Genomic DNA, 25669 nt, shown 5'->3' on the forward strand with positions numbered 1-25669 from the left:
TGCAACAACTGGTGCCTGGGCCAAGCTCTAAACCCCAGGGGAAGAGGCTTTCTCTGGTGTTCCTGCTCCAGACCCTTAGGGGTCCTACAGGTGCTGAGCTCTGGGAGGGAGAGATGGGAGCCAACCCTGTGGGCCTGGTCTGAGCTTGGGATGGGTTATGCATGTCTGAGCGGCTCCCCCAGCACAGGGAGCCATGCTTCACAAACAAGCAGTGTATAAAGTGATGGACATGGGAGCAGAGACCCTCAGGCTGCCATGGACCGGGCAAGCCTGTGTAAGCAGGGTCTAAGTGAGTTCTCAGCTGGCCGCTCACTGGGAGGGGCAGAAACATCCCTGGCAAACGGTATTCCCGTGAACAAGCCTGCCCTGCCAAGGCATGCCACAGATAGCGCGGTGCTGCTCAGAGTGATCGGATTTGGCTGCTGTTGGGTTACAAATCACTTTAGCACAGACTGCAGGGTAGTGAAACGCCATCAGTGCTGCTGTCTTCATCACATCAGTGACGGGGAGCAGAACTGGGCTTCCTTTGCCCAAATGAGAGAGTCTCTCTGAGCTGAGAAGGCCTCCTTGAGGCAGGAGCTCCCATGTCAGAGCTGGGGGAGAGCAGGATGGGCAGCAGGAGGTGTGGGCTTTCCCTAAGGGTCCTAGGTCTGTTTTTACCTATTCTGGTTTGCTGTTGAATGGTTGCATTAAATAGGCTCTATGTTATTAGGCCCTTGTTCTTTTAAGGGTTTGAATAAAGCTGAAGTTTCTGATGGTGAGCCAGTGCTTCTGCCCAGCATGATACGAGCTGACAGCCACTGGGATACTGTGCTGCAGAAGTCCGAGCAGAGAGGTGGGGGCAGCAGAGGGTGACTGACAGTCAGCTGGTGGGTGTGATGAACCAGCTGAGGGGGTGGGAGCAGAACGAGCAGCTGGTGGGCAGCCAGCAGAAAGGAACTTTAGTAGCTGGGGCAGCCGGCCAGAGCAAGGCCTCCAACGGCAGAGGAGCAAAGTGCCTTCTTCCCAGGTGAGCAGTGGTTTCCTCCGTGGGGTGCGGCTGCACACAAGGGAATGAAGGGCAATCACTTGGTAGCAGAGCTACACAGGTGTGTCCTGGACCCTGGCGTGAGGAGGTGTCAGGTGAAGTGATGGGGGAAATGGGATGTGAGTGAGGGGCGCGTGAGGATGAGAAGTTACGTGGGGGGCGTCCTGGAATCCCAGCACCAGCAGGAATGCCTGTGGCAGCCAGGGAGAGACGGCTTTTGCCAGCGTTCGTAACAACTCTGTCTCCCAGCTCCAGCTGGCCTGCGGGGGCTGGGAACACCCTTTTCTGGTCGTATGGGCCCCTGCCCTGCTGCAAGTGGCTGGCAACTGAGCTGACTTAGCAACTTATGTCTTCTACATCAGGCTTAGCCGGAATGGTACTAGCCATTCACACTCCAGTTACTGCAGCTGGGAGGGGGTTACGAAAGGCAGAATGCACCTGAAAGAGGCTGGCTGGGCCCCCTGCGATGTCAGTCTCAGCTAGAGATAAAGCTGACCCTGCCCACGAGTGCCACTTGCACCGTGCGGGCTGAGGAATGATCTGATTTGGGAGAACCTGGGGGCAGGAGCACACAGCCCAGCCATAGGGGCTGGCAGTGCCAGGCTGGCTGGAGCCTTTTCCCTGTGCTGCCAGCATGGGGCTTACCCTGGGTCTACGTGTTCGTACTTTTATTTGTATTCTGGAGTGCTGGGCTGGGGAGCAAAGTATTAAATGCTCTGATGTCTGTCTCCCCTGAGCTGTAGTGGGCCAGCGTGGTCAGTTCTGGGCCCCATGAGAGGGCACAGGCAGAAGAGTGACAGGAAAGGTCCAAAGGCTGTGTTCAAAGGGAATTTCAGGAAAAGCTAAATACACATTGCTTAGCTGAGTGATGCCTAGGGAAAGTGTAACCATCCGGATGAGCCTGGCTGACGGGATGTGTCCTCTGCACAAGTCCTCTTCATGGAGAAGTGGCTGAATAACAACCAAACTCCAGGAAGCACGTGGGCAAGAGAGACGCACCATTTTTCTACAGGGACCGGAACTGAATTAAGCAGCTGCTCAGCTGCAAGCAGGGCCAGAGCTGGGCTAGCTCCGGGGGCCGTGGGGCTGGTCTTGGGTGGGGCACCCCTGCAGTGTGTCTCTCTGAGAGAATTTTCTCCCCAGTGAGCTGTGGTTCCACACAGGGATGTCAGGGCCAGCCCAGCCTGGGGTCACATGACAGGCCGGTTCTGGGAGCTGCCAGAGGTGTGCAGGGCACCAGCCCAGGTTGTGCGGCAGGATAAAGCAGAGGCAGGTTAATCCTTTGCATGTTTATTCAGAGAGAAAAGGGGCTTTGCACAGCAGTGGCCAGGTTTGAGCCGGCCATAGAGCAACACACCCTGAGGCTGCGGCACCTGCGCCTGGTTCCTGCCCAGTAGCCCCAAATTCAGGCACAGAGCAGTCCTGCAGCAGGGCACCCCCAGAGCAGTCAGTGGGGGCAGGGGGCTTGGGGGAGGAAGCTACCAGCAGGGGCGAGCGAGTGGGGAAAGGCACATCCTGTCCAGCCCAATCCGTAGCAGAAGGACCCCTCGGGCCGGTCCTGGCATCAGGCAGGTGGTGATGGCGTGGTCAGCAGAGAGCTCCCAGGGCATCAGGGCTCACAGATCCCCTAGGCCTGGGGCAGAGGTGGGAACGCACGCCCTGGAGAGGGGGAGGGGACAAGAGTTAGAGGCGTGAATGAGCCTGAGTTCCATACAATGGCTCTGTCCCACGTCCACCCCGGGGGGCACCGACCCCTGTGGTACGGAGTTCAGAAACAGGACAAGCGGTGTGGTGCAGTCAGTGGGGCTCCCCGGGGGACGCTGGACACGCTGCCAGCTCCCAACCCATCCCAACACCTGTTCTCACCCTGCCTGGTGAACTAGACAATTGTTCTCTCATATCCCATCTACCAGACGCTGCCCAGCCGTCTGCCCTGTGATTCAGACGCCCTCTGTGTGCGGAGCCTGTCGCTGTTTTGGGGCGAGCCCTAAGCAATGGCACCGCTACTCTCCGCTCAGACAGTGGATGGAGGACATGCGCCGCACGCAGAAGCTGCTGATGGATCTGGTTGTTGTCATGGTGGACTGGAGTTGGACGAGATCTCAGGAGGCCGGCTAATCCAACCCCTTCTCAAGCAGGACCAACCCAACGCCACCAGCCCAAGCAGGGCTTTGTCAAAGACTCCGCTAAGACCAGGACTGAGGAAATCCGCCATACAGCGAAGCCACAGAGAACTGCAGAGAGCGGGAAGCTGATCACCCACATGGAAAATGAGCATGAGCCAGCAGTGGGGCCGGGCTTCCCCTCCCATCAGGAGCCCTGGAGTCAGAGTGTGTTGGGCTCAGGCCAGCAGGTGGACCCTTTCCACGCTAGTCCCTGGGGGCGCCACGCTCTGAGCTCACTCTGTGCTGTGTCACACTTGGACATCCCCATCAGCGCCACAGCCTGTAACCAGCCCCTCCCAGACACTTCCCACCTGCCCATGAGCCCGCCAGGTGGACGGAAACAGCCTCAGTGTGTGAGCGTGGGGCAGGGCTTTGAGCTCAGCCCTTCCCACATGGCCGGGGGATGATCTTACCTTTGATTGCTCTTACACAGTTGGTGCCACCACAGGCATTGGGGCAGCACTTCTGCCCCCTGGAGCACTGCCAATCAGATCTGCACAGGAACGCACAGTGGCTCACACCGGTTGGCCTTGGACAAAAGCCGGGTCTCCCTGGAATACAGAGCAATCTCCTGGCAGTGACACCGCTCGTCCTTTACCTGGAGACACCAGCCCAGCCCTACCAGCTCCACAGGAGAATGGAGGGTAGGTGTGAGCCAGCATGAGCTGGGAGGGAACTGGGACTCTGCCTCCTGCCCCTGGCACCGTGAGCTGGACCTGCAAACACCCCACAGGGGAGAGGCTTCAGGAGGGAAATCCCTCCAGCCCGTCTGAGCAGAGACCAGAGACTCAGGGAGCGGTGGATCATCCAGGCTCCCACTTCCTGAGTGACCGTGCTCCGAGAGGAGCCCTTCTCCCCCGGTGCCAAGTGTGCCTGAGGCCTGGGCAGTCTGACGTGAGCCTGGGGCTAAGCTCACTTGAGAGTGTTGCTCTTGTGCAGACATGGCCACATCTGTTACTGCAGCACTTTTCTCCTGGGCCACAGGAATTGCCCCCACTGCATAACTCCACGCAGGTCCCTGGGCCTGTCACTCTCGGGCAGGACCCAGGTCTCTCCGCACTGCAAACCAGACATGTGGCAGTGGAGCAGTATCATCCTAAAGCTGCTCTGACTCAGTTGGCTGGGGGAGAGGTGTGGGCTCTGGGAGGGGGTTGGGTGGGGGAGGGTCGGGCTCTGGGAGGGGGTTGGGGTGGGGGAGGGTTGGACTCTGGGTGGGGTTGGGGTGGGGGGAGGGTCAGGCTCTGGGTGGGGTTGGGGTGGGGGAGGGTTGGACTGTGGGTGGGGTTGGGGTCGGGGGAGGGTCAGGCTCTGGGTGGGGTTGGGGTAGGGGAGAGTCGGGCTCTGGAAGGGGGTTGCGGTAGGGTAGGGTCAGGCTCTGGGAGAGGGTTGGGGTGGGGGAGGGTTGGGCTCTGGGTGGGGTTGGGGTGGGAGAGGTGCAGACTCTGGGAGGGGTTGGGGTGGGGGAGGGTCGGGTTCTGGGATGGGGTTGAGGTGGGGGAGGGTTGGGCTCTGGAAGGGGGCTGGGGTGGGAGAGGTGCAGGCTCTGGGAGGGGGTGGGGTAGGGGAGAGTCGGGCTCTGGAAGGGGGTTGGGGTAGGGAAAGGTCAGGCTCTGGGAGGGGTTTGGCGTGGGGGAGGGTCAGGCTCTGGGAGAGGGTTGGGGTGGGGGAGGGTTGGGCTCTGGAAGGGGGCTGGGTTGGGAGAGGTGCAGGCTCTGGAAGGGGATGGGGTGGGGGAGGGTCGGGTTCTGGGAGGGGGTTGAGGTGGGGGAGGGTTGGGCTCTGGGAGGGGGTTGAGGTGGGGGAGGGTCGGGCTGTGGAAGGGGGTTGGGGTAGGGAAAGGTCAGGCTCTGGGAGGGGTAGGCGTGGGGGAGGGTCAGGCTCTGGGGGAGGGTTGGGCTCTGGGGGAGGGTCAGGCTCTGGGTGGGGTTGGGGTCGGGGTGGGGGAGGGTTGGGCTCTGGGAGGGGGCTTGGGTGGGAGAGGTGCAGGGTCTGGGAGGGGGTGCGGTGGGGGAGGATCAGGCTCTGGGTGGGGCTTGGGTGGGAGAGGTGCAGGATCTGGTAGGGGGTGCGGTGGGGGAGGATCAGGTTCTGGGAGGGGTCTGGGGTAGGGGAGGTATAGGCTGTGGGAGGGGCTGGGGTGGGGGAAGGGTCAGGCTCTGGGAGGGGGTTGGGGTGGAGGAGGGTTGGGGTCTGGGTGAGGTTGTGGTGGGGGAGGTGCAGGCTCTGGGTCAGGCTGGGGTGGGGGAAGTGCAGGCTCTGGGAGAGGGTGGGGTGGGAGAGGGGCGAGGGTGCAGGGGAAGCTGTCACTGTGCCATGGGCTGGGCGGGCAGGCGGCTCCTCTCTGCCAACCTGAGTCTCCCCACTCACCTAGTCCAGCTGCAGGCGGCAGCTCGGCCCAGAGGACCAGGAGCCCCAGGAGGAGGGAAATGGCCACTGACTTCATGCTGGTGCCAGGAGCCAGGTGTCTGCCCTGGCCGAGCCGGGCTGGGATTTATACCCTGGTACGGGTGGGGTGGGAGCGCCTGGCTCACAGCTGAACAGCTGGGACCTGACTTCCTCCTGATCCGATTTCTCCGCAGAGCCGGTCCCAGAGCCCCGAGGGGCTGGCGCCTCCCTTCTGGGCAGGGCCGGGCTGTTGAGAAATGCCCTGGGAAGGTGGAGGGCGGAAGGCTGTTTGTGAGGAGCTAAGGTCTGCACCGGGCGGGTGGGGAGCCCTGGGGAAGGTGTAGCCAGAAAAAATCTCCCTGTGTTCAAAGGGAATTTCAGGAAAAGCTAAATACACATTGCTTAGCTGAGTGATGCCTAGGGAAAGTGTAACCATGCGGATGAGCCTGGCTGATGGGTTGTGTCCTCTGCACAAGTCCTCTTCATGGAGAAGTGGCTGAATAACAACCAAACTCCAGGAAGCACGTGGGCAAGAGAGACGCACCATTTTTCTACAGGGACCGGAACTGAATTAAGCAGCTGCTCAGCTGCAAGCAGGGCCAGAGCTGGGCTAGCTCCGGGGGCCGTGGTGCTGGTCTTGGGTGGGGCGCCCCTGCAGTGTGTCTCTCTGAGAGAATTTTCTCCCCAGTGAGCTGTGGTTCCACACAGGGATGTCAGGGCCAGCCCAGCCTGGGGTCACATGACAGGCCGGTTCTGGGAGCTGCCAGACGTGTGCAGGGCACCAGCCCAGGTTGTGCGGCAGGATAAAGCAGAGGCAGGTTAATCCTTTGCATGTTTATTCAGAGAGAAAAGGGGCTTTGCACAGCAGTGGCCAGGTTTGAGCCGGCCATAGAGCAACACACCCTGAGGCTGCGGCACCTGCGCCTGGTTCCTGCCCAGTAGCCCCAAATTCAGGCACAGAGCAGTCCTGCAGCAGGGCACCCCCAGAGCAGTCAGTGGGGGCAGGGGGCTTGGGGGAGGAAGCTACCAGCAGGGGCGAGCGAGTGGGGAAAGGCACATCCTGTCCAGCCCAATCCGTAGCAGAAGGACCCCTCGGGCCGGTCCTGGCATCAGGCAGGTGGTGATGGCGTGGTCAGCAGAGAGCTCCCAGGGCATCAGGGCTCACAGATCCCCTAGGCCTGGGGCAGAGGTGGGAACGCACGCCCTGGAGAGGGGGAGGGGACAAGAGTTAGAGGCGTGAATGAGCCTGAGTTCCATACAATGGCTCTGTCCCACGCCCACCCCGGGGGGCACCGACCCCTGTGGTACGGAGTTTGGAGGCAGGACAAGCGGTGTGGTGCAGTCAGTGGGGCTCCCCGGGGGACGCTGGACACGCTGCCAGCTCCCAACCCATCCCAACACCTGTTCTCACCCTGCCTGGTGAACTAGACAATTGTTCTCTCATATCCCATCTACCAGACGCTGCCCAGCCGTCTGCCCTGTGATTCAGACGCCCTCTGTGTGCGGAGCCTGTCGCTGTTTTGGGGCGAGCCCTAAGCAATGGCACCGCTACTCTCCGCTCAGACAGTGGATGGAGGACATGCGCCGCACGCAGAAGCTGCTGATGGATCTGGTTGTTGTCATGGTGGACTGGAGTTGGACGAGATCTCAGGAGGCCGGCTAATCCAACCCCTTCTCAAGCAGGACCAACCCAACGCCACCAGCCCAAGCAGGGCTTTGTCAAAGACTCCGCTAAGACCAGGACTGAGGAAATCCGCCATACAGCGAAGCCACAGAGAACTGCAGAGAGCGGGAAGCTGATCACCCACATGGAAAATGAGCATGAGCCAGCAGTGGGGCCGGGCTTCCCCTCCCATCAGGAGCCCTGGAGTCAGAGTGTGTTGGGCTCAGGCCAGCAGGTGGACCCTTTCCACGCTAGTCCCTGGGGGCGCCACGCTCTGAGCTCACTCTGTGCTGTGTCACACTTGGACATCCCCATCAGCGCCACAGCCTGTAACCAGCCCCTCCCAGACACTTCCCACCTGCCCATGAGCCCGCCAGGTGGACGGAAACAGCCTCAGTGTGTGAGCGTGGGGCAGGGCTTTGAGCTCAGCCCTTCCCACATGGCCGGGGGATGATCTTACCTTTGATTGCTCTTACACAGTCGGTGCCACCACAGGCATTGGGGCAGCACTTCTGCCCCCAGGAGCACTGCCAATCAGATCTGCACAGGAACGCACAGTGGCTCACACCGGTTGGCCTTGGACAAAAGCCGGGTCTCCCTGGAATACAGAGCAATCTCCTGGCAGTGACACCGCTCGTCCTTTACCTGGAGACACCAGCCCAGCCCTACCAGCTCCACAGGAGAATGGAGGGTAGGTGTGAGCCAGCATGAGCTGGGAGGGAACTGGGACTCTGCCTCCTGCCCCTGGCACCGTGAGCTGGACCTGCAAACACCCCACAGGGGAGAGGCTTCAGGAGGGAAATCCCTCCAGCCCGTCTGAGCAGAGACCAGAGACTCAGGGAGCGGTGGATCATCCAGGCTCCCACTTCCTGAGTGACCGTGCTCCGAGAGGAGCCCTTCTCCCCCGGTGCCAAGTGTGCCTGAGGCCTGGGCAGTCTGACGTGAGCCTGGGGCTAAGCTCACTTGAGAGTGTTGCTCTTGTGCAGACATGGCCACATCTGTTACTGCAGCACTTTTCTCCTGGGCCACAGGAATTGCCCCCACTGCATAACTCCACGCAGGTCCCTGGGCCTGTCACTCTCGGGCAGGACCCAGGTCTCTCCGCACTGCAAACCAGACATGTGGCAGTGGAGCAGTATCGTCCTAAAGCTGCTCTGACTCAGTTGGCTGGGGGAGAGGTGTGGGCTCTGGGAGGGGGTTGGGTGGGGGAGGGTCAGGCTGTGGGTGGGGTTGGGGTGGGGGAGGGTTGGACTCTGGGTGGGGTTGGGGTGGGGGGAGGGTCAGGCTCTGGGTGGGGTTGGGGTGGGGGAGGGTTGGACTGTGGGTGGGGTTGGGGTCGGGGGAGGGTCAGGCTCTGGGTGGGGTTGGGGTAGGGGAGAGTCGGGCTCTGGAAGGGGGTTGCGGTAGGTAGGGTCAGGCTCGGGGAGAGGGTTGGGGTGGGGGAGGGTTGGGCTCTGGGTGGGGTTGGGGTGGGAGAGGTGCAGACTCTGGGAGGGGTTGGGGTGGGGGAGGATCGGGTTCTGGGATGGGGTTGAGGTGGGGGAGGGTTGGGCTCTGGAAGGGGGCTGGGGTGGGAGAGGTGCAGGCTCTGGGAGGGGTTGGGGTGGGGGTGGGTCGGGTTCTGGGAGGGGTTGGGGTGGGGGAGGATCGGGTTCTGGGATGGGGTTGAGGTGGGGGAGGGTTGGACTCTGGAAGGGGGCTGGGGTGGGAGAGGTGCAGGCTCTGGGAGGGGTTGGGGTGGGGGTGGGTCGGGTTCTGGGAGGGGTTGGGGTGGGGGAGGATCGGGTTCTGGGATGGGGTTGAGGTGGGGGAGGGTTGGACTCTGGAAGGGGGCTGGGGTGGGAGAGGTGCAGGCTCTGGGAGGGGGTGGGGTAGGGGAGAGTCGGGCTCTGGAAGGGGGTTGGGGTAGGGAAAGGTCAGGCTCTGGGAGGGGGCTGGGGTGGGAGAGTTGCAGGCTCTGGAAGAGGATGGGGTGGGGGACGGTCGGGTTCTGGGAGGGGGTTGAGGTGGGGGAGGGTTGGGCTCTGGGAGGGGGTTGAGGTGGGGGAGGGTCGGGCTGTGGAAGGGGGTTGGGGTAGGGAAAGGTCAGGCTCTGGGAGGGGTTTGGCGTGGGGGAGGGTCAGGCTCTGGGGGAGGGTTGGGCTCTGGGGGAGGGTCAGGCTCTGGGTGGGGTTGGGGTCGGGGTGGGGGAGGGTTGGGCTCTGGGAGGGGGCTTGGGTGGGAGAGGTGCAGGGTCTGGGAGGGGGTGCGTTGGGGGAGGATCAGGCTCTGGGTGGGGCTTGGGTGGGAGAGGTGCAGGATCTGGGAGGGGGTGCGGTGGGGGAGGGTCAGGTTCTGGGAGGGGTCTGGGGTAGGGGAGGTATAGGCTGTGGGAGGGGCTGGGGTGGGAGAGGTGCAGGCTCTGGGAGGGGGTTGGGGTGGAGGAGGGTTGGGCTCTGGGTGAGGTTGTGGTGGGGGAGGTGCAGGCTCTGGGTCAGGCTGGGGTGGGGGAAGTGCAGGCTCTGGGAGAGGGTGGGGTGGGAGAGGGGCGAGGGTGCAGGGGAAGCTGTCACTGTGCCATGGGCTGGGCGGGCAGGCGGCTCCTCTCTGCCAACCTGAGTCTCCCCACTCACCTCGTCCAGCTGCAGGCGGCAGCTCGGCCCAGAGGACCAGGAGCCCCAGGAGGAGGGAAATGGCCACTGACTTCATGCTGGTGCCAGGAGCCAGGTGTCTGCCCTGGCCGAGTCGGGCTGGGATTTATACCCTGGTACGGGTGGGGTGGGAGGGCCTGGCTCACAGCTGAACAGCTGGGACCTGACTTCCTCCTGATCCGATTTCTCCGCAGAGCCGGTCCCAGAGCCCCGAGGGGCTGGCGCCTCCCTTCTGGGCAGGGCCGGGCTGTTGAGAAATGCCCTGGGAAGGTGGAGGGCGGAAGGCTGTTTGTGAGGAGCTAAGGTCTGCACCGGGCGGGTGGGGAGCCCTGGGGAAGGTGTAGCCAGAAAAAATCTCCCTGTGTTCAAAGGGAATTTCAGGAAAAGCTAAATACACATTGCTTAGCTGAGTGATGCCTAGGGAAAGTGTAACCATCCGGATGAGCCTGGCTGATGGGTTGTGTCCTCTGCACAAGTCCTCTTCATGGAGAAGTGGCTGAATAACAACCAAACTCCAGGAAGCACGTGGGCAAGAGAGACGCACCATTTTTCTACAGGGACCGGAACTGAATTAAGCAGCTGCTCAGCTGCAAGCAGGGCCAGAGGTGGGCTAGCTCCGGGGGCCGTGGGGCTGGTCTTGGGTGGGGCGCCCCTGCAGTGTGTCTCTCTGAGAGAATTTTCTTCCCAGTGAGCTGTGGTTCCACACAGGGATGTCAGGGCCAGCCCAGCCTGGGGTCACATGACAGGCCAGTTCTGGGAGCTGCCAGAGGTGTGCAGGGCACCAGCCCAGGTTGTGCGGCAGGATAAAGCAGAGGCAGGTTAATCCTTTGCATGTTTATTCAGAGAGAAAAGGGGCTTTGCACAGCAGTGGCCAGGTTTGAGCCGGCCATAGAGCAACACACCCTGAGGCTGCGGCACCTGCGCCTGGTTCCTGCCCAGTAGCCCCAAATTCAGGCACAGAGCAGTCCTGCAGCAGGGCACCCCCAGAGCAGTCAGTGGGGGCAGGGGGCTTGGGGGAGGAAGCTACCAGCAGGGGCGAGCGAGTGGGGAAAGGCACATCCTGTCCAGCCCAATCCGTAGCAGAAGGACCCCTCGGGCCGGTCCTGGCATCAGGCAGGTGGTGATGGCGTGGTCAGCAGAGAGCTCCCAGGGCATCAGGGCTCACAGATCCCCTAGGCCTGGGGCAGAGGTGGGAACGCACGCCCTGGAGAGGGGGAGGGGACAAGAGTTAGAGGCGTGAATGAGCCTGAGTTCCATGCAATGGCTCTGTCCCACGCCCACCCCGGGGGGCACCGACCCCTGTGGTACGGAGTTCGGAGGCAGGACAAGCGGTGTGGTGCAGTCAGTGGGGCTCCCCGGGGGACGCTGGACACGCTGCCAGCTCCCAACCCATCCCAACACCTGTTCTCACCCTGCCTGGTGAACTAGACAATTGTTCTCTCATATCCCATCTACCAGACGCTGCCCAGCCGTCTGCCCTGTGATTCAGACGCCCTCTGTGTGCGGAGCCTGTCGCTGTTTTGGGGCGAGCCCTAAGCAATGGCACCGCTACTCTCCGCTCAGACAGTGGATGGAGGACATGCGCCGCACGCAGAAGCTGCTGATGGATCTGGTTGTTGTCATGGTGGACTGGAGTTGGACGAGATCTCAGGAGGCCGGCTAATCCAACCCCTTCTCAAGCAGGACCAACCCAACGCCACCAGCCCAAGCAGGGCTTTGTCAAAGACTCCGCTAAGACCAGGACTGAGGAAATCCGCCATACAGCGAAGCCACAGAGAACTGCAGAGAGCGGGAAGCTGATCACCCACATGGAAAATGAGCATGAGCCAGCAGTGGGGCCGGGCTTCCCCTCCCATCAGGAGCCCTGGAGTCAGAGTGTGTTGGGCTCAGGCCAGCAGGTGGACCCTTTCCACGCTAGTCCCTGGGGGCGCCACGCTCTGAGCTCACTCTGTGCTGTGTCACACTTGGACATCCCCATCAGCGCCACAGCCTGTAACCAGCCCCTCCCAGACACTTCCCACCTGCCCATGAGCCCGCCAGGTGGACGGAAACAGCCTCAGTGTGTGAGCGTGGGGCAGGGCTTTGAGCTCAGCCCTTCCCACATGGCCGGGGGATGATCTTACCTTTGATTGCTCTTACACAGTCGGTGCCACCACAGGCATTGGGGCAGCACTTCTGCCCCCTGGAGCACTGCCAATCAGATCTGCACAGGAACGCACAGTGGCTCACACCGGTTGGCCTTGGACAAAAGCCGGGTCTCCCTGGAATACAGAGCAATCTCCTGGCAGTGACACCGCTCGTCCTTTACCTGGAGACACCAGCCCAGCCCTACCAGCTCCACAGGAGAATGGAGGGTAGGTGTGAGCCAGCATGAGCTGGGAGGGAACTGGGACTCTGCCTCCTGCCCCTGGCACCGTGAGCTGGACCTGCAAACACCCCACAGGGGAGAGGCTTCAGGAGGGAAATCCCTCCAGCCCGTCTGAGCAGAGACCAGAGACTCAGGGAGCGGTGGATCATCCAGGCTCCCACTTCCTGAGTGACCGTGCTCCGAGAGGAGCCCTTCTCCCCCGGTGCCAAGTGTGCCTGAGGCCTGGGCAGTCTGACGTGAGCCTGGGGCTAAGCTCACTTGAGAGTGTTGCTCTTGTGCAGACATGGCCACATCTGTTACTGCAGCACTTTTCTCCTGGGCCACAGGAATTGCCCCCACTGCATAACTCCACGCAGGTCCCTGGGCCTGTCACTCTCGGGCAGGACCCAGGTCTCTCCGCACTGCAAACCAGACATGTGGCAGTGGAGCAGTATCGTCCTAAAGCTGCTCTGACTCAGTTGGCTGGGGGAGAGGTGTGGGCTCTGGGAGGGGGTTGGGTGGGGGAGGGTCAGGCTGTGGGTGGGGTTGGGGTGGGGGAGGGTTGGACTCTGGGTGGGGTTGGGGTGGGGGGAGGGTCAGGCTCTGGGTGGGGTTGGGGTGGGGGAGGGTTGGACTGTGGGTGGGGTTGGGGTCGGGGGAGGGTCAGGCTCTGGGTGGGGTTGGGGTAGGGGAGAGTCGGGCTCTGGAAGGGGGTTGCGGTAGGGTAGGGTCAGGCTCGGGGAGAGGGTTGGGGTGGGGGAGGGTTGGGCTCTGGGTGGGGTTGGGGTGGGAGAGGTGCAGACTCTGGGAGGGGTTGGGGTGGGGGAGGATCGGGTTCTGGGATGGGGTTGAGGTGGGGGAGGGTTGGGCTCTGGAAGGGGGCTGGGGTGGGAGAGGTGCAGGCTCTGGGAGGGGTTGGGGTGGGGGTGGGTCGGGTTCTGGGAGGGGTTGGGGTGGGGGAGGATCGGGTTCTGGGATGGGGTTGAGGTGGGGGAGGGTTGGACTCTGGAAGGGGGCTGGGGTGGGAGAGGTGCAGGCTCTGGGAGGGGGTGGGGTAGGGGAGAGTCGGGCTCTGGAAGGGGGTTGGGGTAGGGAAAGGTCAGGCTCTGGGAGGGGGCTGGGGTGGGAGAGTTGCAGGCTCTGGAAGAGGATGGGGTGGGGGACGGTCGGGTTCTGGGAGGGGGTTGAGGTGGGGGAGGGTTGGGCTCTGGGAGGGGGTTGAGGTGGGGGAGGGTCGGGCTGTGGAAGGGGGTTGGGGTAGGGAAAGGTCAGGCTCTGGGAGGGGTTTGGCGTGGGGGAGGGTCAGGCTCTGGGGGAGGGTTGGGCTCTGGGGGAGGGTCAGGCTCTGGGTGGGGTTGGGGTCGGGGTGGGGGAGGGTTGGGCTCTGGGAGGGGGCTTGGGTGGGAGAGGTGCAGGGTCTGGGAGGGGGTGCGTTGGGGGAGGATCAGGCTCTGGGTGGGGCTTGGGTGGGAGAGGTGCAGGATCTGGGAGGGGGTGCGGTGGGGGAGGGTCAGGTTCTGGGAGGGGTCTGGGGTAGGGGAGGTATAGGCTGTGGGAGGGGCTGGGGTGGGAGAGGTGCAGGCTCTGGGAGGGGGTTGGGGTGGAGGAGGGTTGGGCTCTGGGTGAGGTTGTGGTGGGGGAGGTGCAGGCTCTGGGTCAGGCTGGGGTGGGGGAAGTGCAGGCTCTGGGAGAGGGTGGGGTGGGAGAGGGGCGAGGGTGCAGGGGAAGCTGTCACTGTGCCATGGGCTGGGCGGGCAGGCGGCTCCTCTCTGCCAACCTGAGTCTCCCCACTCACCTCGTCCAGCTGCAGGCGGCAGCTCGGCCCAGAGGACCAGGAGCCCCAGGAGGAGGGAAATGGCCACTGACTTCATGCTGGTGCCAGGAGCCAGGTGTCTGCCCTGGCCGAGTCGGGCTGGGATTTATACCCTGGTACGGGTGGGGTGGGAGGGCCTGGCTCACAGCTGAACAGCTGGGACCTGACTTCCTCCTGATCCGATTTCTCCGCAGAGCCGGTCCCAGAGCCCCGAGGGGCTGGCGCCTCCCTTCTGGGCAGGGCCGGGCTGTTGAGAAATGCCCTGGGAAGGTGGAGGGCGGAAGGCTGTTTGTGAGGAGCTAAGGTCTGCACCGGGCGGGTGGGGAGCCCTGGGGAAGGTGTAGCCAGAAAAAATCTCCCTGTGTTCAAAGGGAATTTCAGGAAAAGCTAAATACACATTGCTTAGCTGAGTGATGCCTAGGGAAAGTGTAACCATCCGGATGAGCCTGGCTGATGGGTTGTGTCCTCTGCACAAGTCCTCTTCATGGAGAAGTGGCTGAATAACAACCAAACTCCAGGAAGCACGTGGGCAAGAGAGACGCACCATTTTTCTACAGGGACCGGAACTGAATTAAGCAGCTGCTCAGCTGCAAGCAGGGCCAGAGCTGGGCTAGCTCCAGGGGCCGTGGGGCTGGTCTTGGGTGGGGCGCCCCTGCAGTGTGTCTCTCTGAGAGAATTTTCTTCCCAGTGAGCTGTGGTTCCACACAGGGATGTCAGGGCCAGCCCAGCCTGGGGTCACATGACAGGCCAGTTCTGGGAGCTGCCAGAGGTGTGCAGGGCACCAGCCCAGGTTGTGCGGCAGGATAAAGCAGAGGCAGGTTAATCCTTTGCATGTTTATTCAGAGAGAAAAGGGGCTTTGCACAGCAGTGGCCAGGTTTGAGCCGGCCATAGAGCAACACACCCTGAGGCTGCGGCACCTGCGCCTGGTTCCTGCCCAGTAGCCCCAAATTCAGGCACAGAGCAGTCCTGCAGCAGGGCACCCCCAGAGCAGTCAGTGGGGGCAGGGGGCTTGGGGGAGGAAGCTACCAGCAGGGGCGAGCGAGTGGGGAAAGGCACATCCTGTCCAGCCCAATCCGTAGCAGAAGGACCCCTCGGGCCGGTCCTGGCATCAGGCAGGTGGTGATGGCGTGGTCAGCAGAGAGCTCCCAGGGCATCAGGGCTCACAGATCCCCTAGGCCTGGGGCAGAGGTGGGAACGCACGCCCTGGAGAGGGGGAGGGGACAAGAGTTAGAGGCGTGAATGAGCCTGAGTTCCATGCAATGGCTCTGTCCCACGCCCACCCCGGGGGGCACCGACCCCTGTGGTACGGAGTTCGGAGGCAGGACAAGCGGTGTGGTGCAGTCAGTGGGGCTCCCCGGGGGACGCTGGACACGCTGCCAGCTCCCAACCCATCCCAACACCTGTTCTCACCCTGCCTGGTGAACTAGACAATTGTTCTCTCATATCCCATCTACCAGACGCTGCCCAGCCGTCTGCCCTGTGATTCAGACGCCCTCTGTGTGCGGAGCCTGTCGCTGTTTTGGGGCGAGCCCTAAGCAATGGCACCGCTACTCTCCGCTCAGACAGTGGATGGAGGACATGCGCCGCACGCAGAAGCTGCTGATGGATCTGGTTGTTGTCATGGTGGACTGGAGTTGGACGAGATCTCAGGAGGCCGGCTAATCCAACCCCTTCTCAAGCAGGACCAACCCAACGCCACCAGCCCAAGCAGGGCTTTGTCAAAGACTCCGCTAAGACCAGGACTGAGGAAATCCGCCATACAGCGAAGCCACAGAGAACTGCAGAGAGCGGGAAGCTGATCACCCACATGGAAAATGAGCATGAGCCAGCAGTGGGGCCGGGCTTCCCCTCCCATCAGGAGCCCTGGAGTCAGAGTGTGTTGGGCTCAGGCCAGCAGGTGGACCCTTTCCACGCTAGTCCCTGGGGGCGCCACGCTCTGAGCTCACTCTGTGCTGTGTCACACTTGGACATCCCCATCAGCGCCACAGCCTGTAACCAGCCCCTCCCAGACACTTCCCACCTGCCCATGAGCCCGCCAGGTGGACGGAAACAGCCTCAGTGTGTGAGCGTGGGGCAGGGCTTTGAGCTCAGCCCTTCCCACATGGCCGGGGGATGATCTTACCTTTGATTGCTCTTACACAGTTGGTGCCACCACAGGCATTGGGGCAGCACTTCTGCCCCCTGGAGCACTGCCAATCAGATCTGCACAGGAACGCACAGTGGCTCACACCGGTTGGCCTTGGACAAAAGCCGGGTCTCCCTGGAATACAGAGCAATCTCCTGGCAGTGACACCGCTCGTCCTTTACCTGGAGACACCAGCCCAGCCCTACCAGCTCCACAGGAGAATGGAGGGTAGGTGTGAGCCAGCATGAGCTGGGAGGGAACTGGGACTCTGCCTCCTGCCCCTGGCACCGTGAGCTGGACCTGCAAACACCCCACAGGGGAGAGGCTTCAGGAGGGAAATCCCTCCAGCCCGTCTGAGCAGAGACCAGAGACTCAGGGAGCGGTGGATCATCCAGGCTCCCACTTCCTGAGTGACCGTGCTCCGAGAGGAGCCCTTCTCCCCCGGTGCCAAGTGTGCCTGAGGCCTGGGCAGTCTGACGTGAGCCTGGGGCTAAGCTCACTTGAGAGTGTTGCTCTTGTGCAGACATGGCCACATCTGTTACTGCAGCACTTTTCTCCTGGGCCACAGGAATTGCCCCCACTGCATAACTCCACGCAGGTCCCTGGGCCTGTCACTCTCGGGCAGGACCCAGGTCTCTCCGCACTGCAAACCAGACATGTGGCAGTGGAGCAGTATCGTCCTAAAGCTGCTCTGACTCAGTTGGCTGGGGGAGAGGTGTGGGCTCTGGGAGGGGGTTGGGTGGGGGAGGGTCAGGCTGTGGGTGGGGTTGGGGTGGGGGAGGGTTGGACTGTGGGTGGGGTTGGGGTCGGGGGAGGGTCAGGCTCTGGGTGGGGTTGGGGTAGGGGAGAGTCGGGCTCTGGAAGGGGGTTGCGGTAGGGTAGGGTCAGGCTCGGGGAGAGGGTTGGGGTGGGGGAGGGTTGGGCTCTGGGTGGGGTTGGGGTGGGAGAGGTGCAGACTCTGGGAGGGGTTGGGGTGGGGGAGGATCGGGTTCTGGGATGGGGTTGAGGTGGGGGAGGGTTGGGCTCTGGAAGGGGGCTGGGGTGGGAGAGGTGCAGGCTCTGGGAGGGGTTGGGGTGGGGGTGGGTCGGGTTCTGGGAGGGGTTGGGGTGGGGGAGGATCGGGTTCTGGGATGGGGTTGAGGTGGGGGAGGGTTGGACTCTGGAAGGGGGCTGGGGTGGGAGAGGTGCAGGCTCTGGGAGGGGGTGGGGTAGGGGAGAGTCGGGCTCTGGAAGGGGGTTGGGGTAGGGAAAGGTCAGGCTCTGGGAGGGGGCTGGGGTGGGAGAGTTGCAGGCTCTGGAAGAGGATGGGGTGGGGGACGGTCGGGTTCTGGGAGGGGGTTGAGGTGGGGGAGGGTTGGGCTCTGGGAGGGGGTTGAGGTGGGGGAGGGTCGGGCTGTGGAAGGGGGTTGGGGTAGGGAAAGGTCAGGCTCTGGGAGGGGTTTGGCGTGGGGGAGGGTCAGGCTCTGGGGGAGGGTTGGGCTCTGGGGGAGGGTCAGGCTCTGGGTGGGGTTGGGGTCGGGGTGGGGGAGGGTTGGGCTCTGGGAGGGGGCTTGGGTGGGAGAGGTGCAGGGTCTGGGAGGGGGTGCGGTGGGGGAGGATCAGGCTCTGGGTGGGGCTTGGGTGGGAGAGGTGCAGGATCTGGGAGGGGGTGCGGTGGGGGAGGGTCAGGTTCTGGGAGGGGTCTGGGGTAGGGGAGGTATAGGCTGTGGGAGGGGCTGGGGTGGGAGAGGTGCAGGCTCTGGGAGGGGGTTGGGGTGGAGGAGGGTTGGGCTCTGGGTGAGGTTGTGGTGGGGGAGGTGCAGGCTCTGGGTCAGGCTGGGGTGGGGGAAGTGCAGGCTCTGGGAGAGGGTGGGGTGGGAGAGGGGCGAGGGTGCAGGGGAAGCTGTCACTGTGCCATGGGCTGGGCGGGCAGGCGGCTCCTCTCTGCCAACCTGAGTCTCCCCACTCACCTCGTCCAGCTGCAGGCGGCAGCTCGGCCCAGAGGACCAGGAGCCCCAGGAGGAGGGAAATGGCCACTGACTTCATGCTGGTGCCAGGAGCCAGGTGTCTGCCCTGGCCGAGTCGGGCTGGGATTTATACCCTGGTACGGGTGGGGTGGGAGCGCCTGGCTCACAGCTGAACAGCTGGGACCTGACTTCCTCCTGATCCGATTTCTCCGCAGAGCCGGTCCCAGAGCCCCGAGGGGCTGGCGCCTCCCTTCTGGGCAGGGCCGGGCTGTTGAGAAATGCCCTGGGAAGGTGGAGGGCGGAAGGCTGTTTGTGAGGAGCTAAGGTCTGCACCGGGCGGGTGGGGAGCCCTGGGGAAGGTGTAGCCAGAAAAAATCTCCCTGTGTTCAAAGGGAATTTCAGGAAAAGCTAAATACACATTGCTTAGCTGAGTGATGCCTAGGGAAAGTGTAACCATCCGGATGAGCCTGGCTGATGGGTTGTGTCCTCTGCACAAGTCCTCTTCATGGAGAAGTGGCTGAATAACAACCAAACTCCAGGAAGCACGTGGGCAAGAGAGACGCACCATTTTTCTACAGGGACCGGAACTGAATTAAGCAGCTGCTCAGCTGCAAGCAGGGCCAGAGCTGGGCTAGCTCCAGGGGCCGTGGGGCTGGTCTTGGGTGGGGCGCCCCTGCAGTGTGTCTCTCTGAGAGAATTTTCTTCCCAGTGAGCTGTGGTTCCACACAGGGATGTCAGGGCCAGCCCAGCCTGGGGTCACATGACAGGCCAGTTCTGGGAGCTGCCAGAGGTGTGCAGGGCACCAGCCCAGGTTGTGCGGCAGGATAAAGCAGAGGCAGGTTAATCCTTTGCATGTTTATTCAGAGAGAAAAGGGGCTTTGCACAGCAGTGGCCAGGTTTGAGCCGGCCATAGAGCAACACACCCTGAGGCTGCGGCACCTGCGCCTGGTTCCTGCCCAGTAGCCCCAAATTCAGGCACAGAGCAGTCCTGCAGCAGGGCACCCCCAGAGCAGTCAGTGGGGGCAGGGGGCTTGGGGGAGGAAGCTACCAGCAGGGGCGAGCGAGTGGGGAAAGGCACATCCTGTCCAGCCCAATCCGTAGCAGAAGGACCCCTCGGGCCGGTCCTGGCATCAGGCAGGTGGTGATGGCGTGGTCAGCAGAGAGCTCCCAGGGCATCAGGGCTCACAGATCCCCTAGGCCTGGGGCAGAGGTGGGAACGCACGCCCTGGAGAGGGGGAGGGGACAAGAGTTAGAGGCGTGAATGAGCCTGAGTTCCATGCAATGGCTCTGTCCCACGTCCACCCCGGGGGGCACCGACCCCTGTGGTACGGAGTTCGGAGGCAGGACAAGCGGTGTGGTGCAGTCAGTGGGGCTCCCCGGGGGACGCTGGACACGCTGCCAGCTCCCAACCCATCCCAACACCTGTTCTCACCCTGCCTGGTGAACTAGACAATTGTTCTCTCATATCCCATCTACCAGACGCTGCCCAGCCGTCTGCCCTGTGATTCAGACGCCCTCTGTGTGCGGAGCCTGTCGCTGTTTTGGGGCGAGCCCTAAGCAATGGCACCGCTACTCTCCGCTCAGACAGTGGATGGAGGACATGCGCCGCACCCAGAAGCTGCTGATGGATCTGGTTGTTGTCATGGTGGACTGGAGTTGGACGAGATCTCAGGAGGCCGGTTAATCCAACCACTTCTCAAGCAGGACCAACCCAACGCCACCAGCCCAAGCAGGGCTTTGTCAAAGACTCCGCTAAGACCAGGACTGAGGAAATCCGCCATACAGCGAAGCCACAGAGAACTGCAGAGAGCGGGAAGCTGATCACCCACATGGAAAATGAGCATGAGCCAGCAGGGGGGCCGGGCTTCCCCTCCCATCAGGAGCCCTGTAGTCAGAGTGTGTTGGGCTCAGGCCAGCAGGTGGGCCCTTTCCACGCTAGTCCCTGGGGGCGCCAAGCTCTGAGCTCACTCTGTGCTGTGTCACCCTTGGACATCCCCATCAGTGCCACAGCCTGTAACCAGCCCCTCCCAGACACTTCCCACCTGCCCATGAGCCCGCCAGGTGGACGGGAACAGCCTCAGTGTGTGAGCGTGGGGCAGGGCTTTGAGCTCAGCCCTTCCCACATGGCCGGGGGATGATCTTACCTTTGATTGCTTTTACACAGTCGGTGCCACCACAGGCATTGGGGCAGCACTTCTGCCCCCAGGAGCACTGCCAATCAGATCTGCACAGGAACGCACAGTGGCTCACACCGGTTGGCCTTGGACAAAAGCCGGGTCTCCCTGGAATACAGAGCAATCTCCTGGCAGTGACACCGCTCGTCCTTTACCTGGAGACACCAGCCCAGCCCTACCAGCTCCACAGGAGAATGGAGGGTAGGTGTGAGCCAGCATGAGCTGGGAGGGAACTGGGACTCTGCCTCCTGCCCCTGGCACCGTGAGCTGGACCTGCAAACACCCCACAGGGGAGAGGCTTCAGGAGGGAAATCCCTCCAGCCCGTCTGAGCAGAGACCAGAGACTCAGGGAGCGGTGGATCATCCAGGCTTCCACTTCCTGAGTGACCGTGCTCCGAGAGGAGCCCTTCTCCCCCGGTGCCAAGTGTGCCTGAGGCCTGGGCAGTCTGACGTGAGCCTGGGGCTAAGCTCACTTGAGAGTGTTGCTCTTGTGCAGACATCGCCACATCTGTTACTGCAGCACTTTTCTCCTGGGCCACAGGAATTGCCCCCACTGCATAACTCCACGCAGGTCCCTGGGCCTGTCACTCTCGGGCAGGACCCAGGTCTCTCCGCACTGCAAACCAGACATGTGGCAGTGGAGCAGTATCGTCCTAAAGCTGCTCTGACTCAGTTGGCTGGGGGAGAGGTGTGGGCTCTGGGAGGGGGTTGGGTGGGGGAGGGTCGGGCTGTGGGTGGGGTTGGGGTGGGGGAGGGTCGGGCTCTGGAAGGGGGCTGGGGTAGGGAAAGGTCAGGCTCTGGGAGGGGTTTGGCGTGGGGGAGGGTCAGGCTCTGGGGGAGGGTTGGGCTCTGGGGGAGGGTCAGGCTCTGGGTGGGGTTGGGGTTGGGGTGGGGGAGGGTTGGGCTCTGGGAGGGGGCTTGGGTGGGAGAGGTGCAGGCTCTGGGAGGGGGTGCGGTGGGGGAGGGTCAGGTTCTGGGAGGGGTCTGGGGTGGGGGAGAGTCAGGCTCTGAGAAGGGGTTGGGGTAGGGGAGGGTCAGGCTCTGGGTGGGGCTGGGGTTGGGCAGGTGCAGGCTCTGGGAGGGGGTGTGGTGGGGGAGGTCAGGTTCTGGGAGGGGTCTGGGGTGGGGGAGAGGCAGGCTCTGAGAGGGGGTGCGGTGGGGGAGGGTCAGGTTCTGGGAGGGGTCTGGGGTAGGGGAGGTATAGGCTGTGGGAGGGGCTGGGGTGGGGGAAGGGTCAGGCTCTGGGAGGGGGTTGGGGTGGAGGAGGGTTGGGCTCTGGGTGAGGTTGTGGTGGGGGAGGTGCAGGCTCTGGGTCAGGCTGGGGTGGGGGAAGTGCAGGCTCTGGGAGAGGGTGGGGTGGGAGAGGGGCGAGGGTGCAGGGGAAGCTGTCACTGTGCCGTGGGCTGGGCGGGCAGGCGGCTCCTCTCTGCCAACCTGAGTCTCCCCACTCACCTCGTCCAGCTGCAGGCGGCAGCTCAGCCCCGAGGACCAGGAGCCCCAGGAGGAGGGAAATGGCCACTGACTTCATGCTGGTGCCAGGAGCCAGGTGTCTGCCCTGGCCGAGCCGGGCTGGGATTTATACCCTGGTACGGGTGGGGTGGGAGGGCCTGGCTCACAGCTGAACAGCTGGGACCTGACTTCCTCCTGCTCCGATTTCTCCACAGAGCCGGTCCCAGAGCCCCGAGGGGCTGGCGCCTCCCTTCTGGGCAGGGCCGGGCTGTTGAGAAATGCCCTGGGAAGGTGGAGAGCGGAAGGCTGTTTGTGAGGAGCTAAGGTCTGCACCAGGCGGGTGGGGAGCCCTGGGGAAGGTGTAGCCAGACAAAATCTCCCCACTACACACCAGCTTTTGCCTCCCCTCTAAGGTCCTCAGAGCACACAGGGCACTGAACAGCAATTAAACAGCACAGTCTTTGATGCCTTCCTAAAGGGGCCCAGGTGTGCTGGCTCATCGTGACCCCGAGGAACTAAAGACACAGATAGGCTATGTCTACACGTGCCCCAAACTTCGAAATGGCCATGCAAATGGCCATTTCGAAGTTTACTAATGAAGCGCTGAAATGCATATTCAGCGCTTCATTAGCATGCGGGCGGCAGCGGCGCTTCGAAATTGACGCGCCTTGCCGCCGCGCGGCACGTCCAGACGGGGCTCCTTTTTGAAAGGGCCCCGCCTACTTCGAAGTCCCCTTATTCCCATGAGCTCACGGGAATAAGGGGACTTCGAAGTAGGCGGGGTCCTTTCGAAAAGGAGCCCCGTCTGGACGCGCCGCGCGGCGGCAAGACGCGTCAATTTCGAAGCGCCGCTGCCGCCCGCATGCTAATGAAGCGCTGAATATGCATTTCAGCGCTTCATTAGTAAACTTCGAAATGGCCATTTGCATGGCCATTTCGAAGTTTGGGGCACGTGTAGACACGGCCGTACTCTGCTAGCATACAAGAAGTAGACAATAGCCTTTTGTAACCACATGCTTATAACTGTAGCTTAATAAACTTGTAACTAGATAAGATCTCAGCCTGACTGCTGTTGCTCTTTGTCACTGCACCACAGCTGGCACAATCAAAAGAACTTTAACCATTTGTTACCACAGCCCGGCCACCAGCTAACAGAGGGGGCACCTGCACTCACATGGAGCAGCTCGGTGGGGCCGTGCCAGGCTGGCCACGCTCTGCCCAGCCCCACACAGTGTAAAGGTCCCATGGGGTGGGCTGGTGCCCGGGTCGGCAGCTCAGAGATCCACACGTGGAGCTCGGGGGTGACTGCCAGCTCACGGGGACGTGCTGTGCTCTGGCCTGTGAGCCCAGAGCTATAACGTAACCAGGGACTGTGGTGAGTGGTGGTGGGTGAGCTCCCTTGGGGCAGGGCAACAGGCTCATGTCATTTTTGGTGGTGCCTGTCCTCAGGGAGAAGCTTTGGCTGTGCAGTGAGGGCTGTAGGCTGGGGCCAGGGATGAGGGGTTTGGGTTGTGGGAAGCTGCGTTCATATTCATAACAATGGAGCAATTTAATAATGGGAAAATGTTAGCAGATGAAATTTCAAAATTTTGAAATAAGGCTGTTACGGCCGTAGTGAATAACACCCCCAAACCATTCTCCTGTACCAGTCATTGTGAAATATATACAGTTAAAGTGTTGTATAACCAATAACCTTTAGCGAATTCGCTTATTGTATGTTACTGTGTTTGGAAAGAATCCCTTTGATCTTTCTTGCACCACTTTCAAATCTTCACTTCAGAGACAGCAAAAGCAATGGAGCGAAGCAGCAGTTAAGAGTTCAAAGTCAATAACATCATTTGTCATAGAAAAGACGCTTCAGACATTGGACGGTGACCATCCACCTACCTCAGGAGATCAGCCTTTCTGCTGAGCCATGTCTTTCTCCTGTGCTAAGTTACAGTCACAGAGGTTCACCACACTCAGACATCAAATACCCTTCTGCCCCTCTGCTCTCTGATTTGCTCAGCTTGATCATTTTTTTCTGATTTGTCAACCTTGATTACTATTTTTGGTTCTCTGTGCCTTAAATATTGAGTCTGTTCTGGTCTGGCTATGGTCTGAGGAAGTGGGACTGTCCCACAAAAGCTCATCACCTAATAAATTATTTTGTCAGTCTTTAAAGTGCTACTTGACTGCTTTTTTGTTTTGATTGTATATAGACTAGCACAGCTTTCTCTCTGTTACTATTCAAATATCACCTTACACTATGGCTTGGGTTACATCAGGCCCCCCATCCTGTCTAATGTCATCTAAATCGAGGGAAATTTCAGTTATGTTCACCTGAAAAAAAACCCTTTGGGCACATGTAAGAGAATGTATTAATCAGTGTATACATGTAAATACAAAAACATCAAAACAGTCACAGATTTCAACCTTTTTAATGAGGTGGATGAGCCTGAGACCCATCTGTTCAATGTGCTGCACCCTCCTTATGAAATTTCAAGTCCCCCCAGGTGATATTAATGTAGGGGCAGCAACACCTCAGCATTCGATACAACCTAAACACTAAACAGATTCCTATGACCCAATCCCCCTTTTATCAAACCTGACATGCCCCTGAGCCAGACTGATTCCAGCTGTGGGTCTGTCACGGGCCCACAGAGACACGGGGACTCTGGCAGGAGCTAGTACCTGGTTTGCCAGCGTCCCACTGACCTGGCTTTGTTACCGGGATAATGTAAAGCTCTAAGCTGAGCAGGGAGTTGCCACATTGCTAAGTTGCTGTCTTGTTGCTACATCTTATGTTAGTGCAAGAACTGACTGGACCCATCCTGAGGCTGGCGGCTGCTGAAGCAACTGCTTCCTTCCCCTATAGCTAACGGAATAAACGGCCACGCGGGAGGTGACTCTGCTGGGATGAGAGAGTAGCTGTGCCCAGCCCTTGGCCCTCCCGCTCTCCGCTCTGCACCTGCTGCAAACGCTGGCACTGTCCTGGCAGCCAGCAGTGCTAGTCCGGCACAGACAGGCAGGCGCCACTTCAAATTGTGGTTGGGGGTGGGGCAACATTAGAGGCTATTTAGGGGCTTGAAAACTCTATTTTTCTTGCAGCTAATTTAGCCTGCTGGAGCCCTGTGTATGTTCGACTCACTCGCTTCTAACGCCAGCACCTGGTAGCAAGTCACTTAAGAGGCACTGTTGGGTCTTTGGGGAGAAAGACTGTCAGGGTTCCTGAGCTCTAGCTTGTCCGTGGGGGCGAGTGGGTTACAGACAGGGCAGATACTTCTGGCTTCTATGTGAGAATGTCAGAATGGCCAGGCTGGGTCAGACCAACGTTCCATTTAGCCCAGTGTCCTGTCTTCTGCGAAACTGAGGTGAGGACCATGGAGAACAAGGTGCTGGGTCTCTGCCCACTCTGGCTAATAGCCATCAAGGGGCTTAGCCTCCATGCACTTATCTAGTTCTCTTTTGAGCCCCCTTCTAGCCTTGGCCTTCACAGTGCCCTCTGGCAAAGAGCTCCACAGGCTGACTGTGAAGAAGTACGTTATTTTGTTTGTTTTAAACCTGCTGCCTATTAATTTCATTGAGTGACTTTTAGTTCTTGCATTATTTGAAGGGGTAAATAGCACTTCCTGGTTCAATATTTCCCCATCATTCATTATTTGATAGACCTCTGTCATATCTCCCCTTGATCAGCTCTTTTCCAGGCTGAAAAGTCCTCATCTTTTTAATCTCTCCACCTATGGAACCTCCAAGCAGTCTCTCAGTGCACGCAGGAGGCAGGGCTCAGTGTTAAGGCTAGGACAAGTCAAATGCCCGTGACTTCTGGGGGGGTCAAGGGACTATCAACCCTCTACAGACTAAAGCAGAGCCTATCCCAAACTGGCCTGACCCCAAGTAAAACAACAGGTCCAATCATTCTTAGGCTTGGCAGGACTTCAGTCAAACCACTGCTTCCCTGACAC

The 25669-nt window shown here is 61.0% G+C and overlaps 4 long non-coding RNA genes across 4 annotated transcripts; all 4 read right to left on the minus strand.

Annotated features, from left to right (window-relative positions):
* Positions 1–2301: 2301 nt before the first annotated feature.
* LOC142022345 (uncharacterized) lies at positions 2302–4223 on the minus strand. Its single transcript, XR_012647934.1, has 2 exons — positions 3606–4223; positions 2302–2686 (listed from the first exon to the last, which is right to left on the minus strand). It is a non-coding gene; the product is annotated as an uncharacterized LOC142022345 (long non-coding RNA).
* Positions 4224–6396: 2173 nt separating this feature from the next.
* LOC142022359 (uncharacterized) lies at positions 6397–7754 on the minus strand. The gene is made up of 2 exons (XR_012647943.1): positions 7701–7754; positions 6397–6781 (listed from the first exon to the last, which is right to left on the minus strand). It is a non-coding gene; the product is annotated as an uncharacterized LOC142022359 (long non-coding RNA).
* Positions 7755–14849: 7095 nt separating this feature from the next.
* LOC142022346 (uncharacterized) lies at positions 14850–18258 on the minus strand. The gene is made up of 3 exons (XR_012647935.1): positions 18106–18258; positions 16154–16291; positions 14850–15234 (listed from the first exon to the last, which is right to left on the minus strand). It is a non-coding gene; the product is annotated as an uncharacterized LOC142022346 (long non-coding RNA).
* Positions 18259–18942: 684 nt separating this feature from the next.
* Positions 18943–21829, minus strand: LOC142022353 (uncharacterized). The gene is made up of 3 exons (XR_012647942.1): positions 21729–21829; positions 20247–20384; positions 18943–19327 (listed from the first exon to the last, which is right to left on the minus strand). It is a non-coding gene; the product is annotated as an uncharacterized LOC142022353 (long non-coding RNA).
* Between the last annotated feature and the right edge of the window lie 3840 nt (positions 21830–25669).

The sequence above is a fragment of the Carettochelys insculpta genome, chromosome 17 (assembly GCF_033958435.1).
Source record: "Carettochelys insculpta isolate YL-2023 chromosome 17, ASM3395843v1, whole genome shotgun sequence".
Lineage (NCBI taxonomy): Eukaryota > Metazoa > Chordata > Testudines > Carettochelyidae > Carettochelys > Carettochelys insculpta.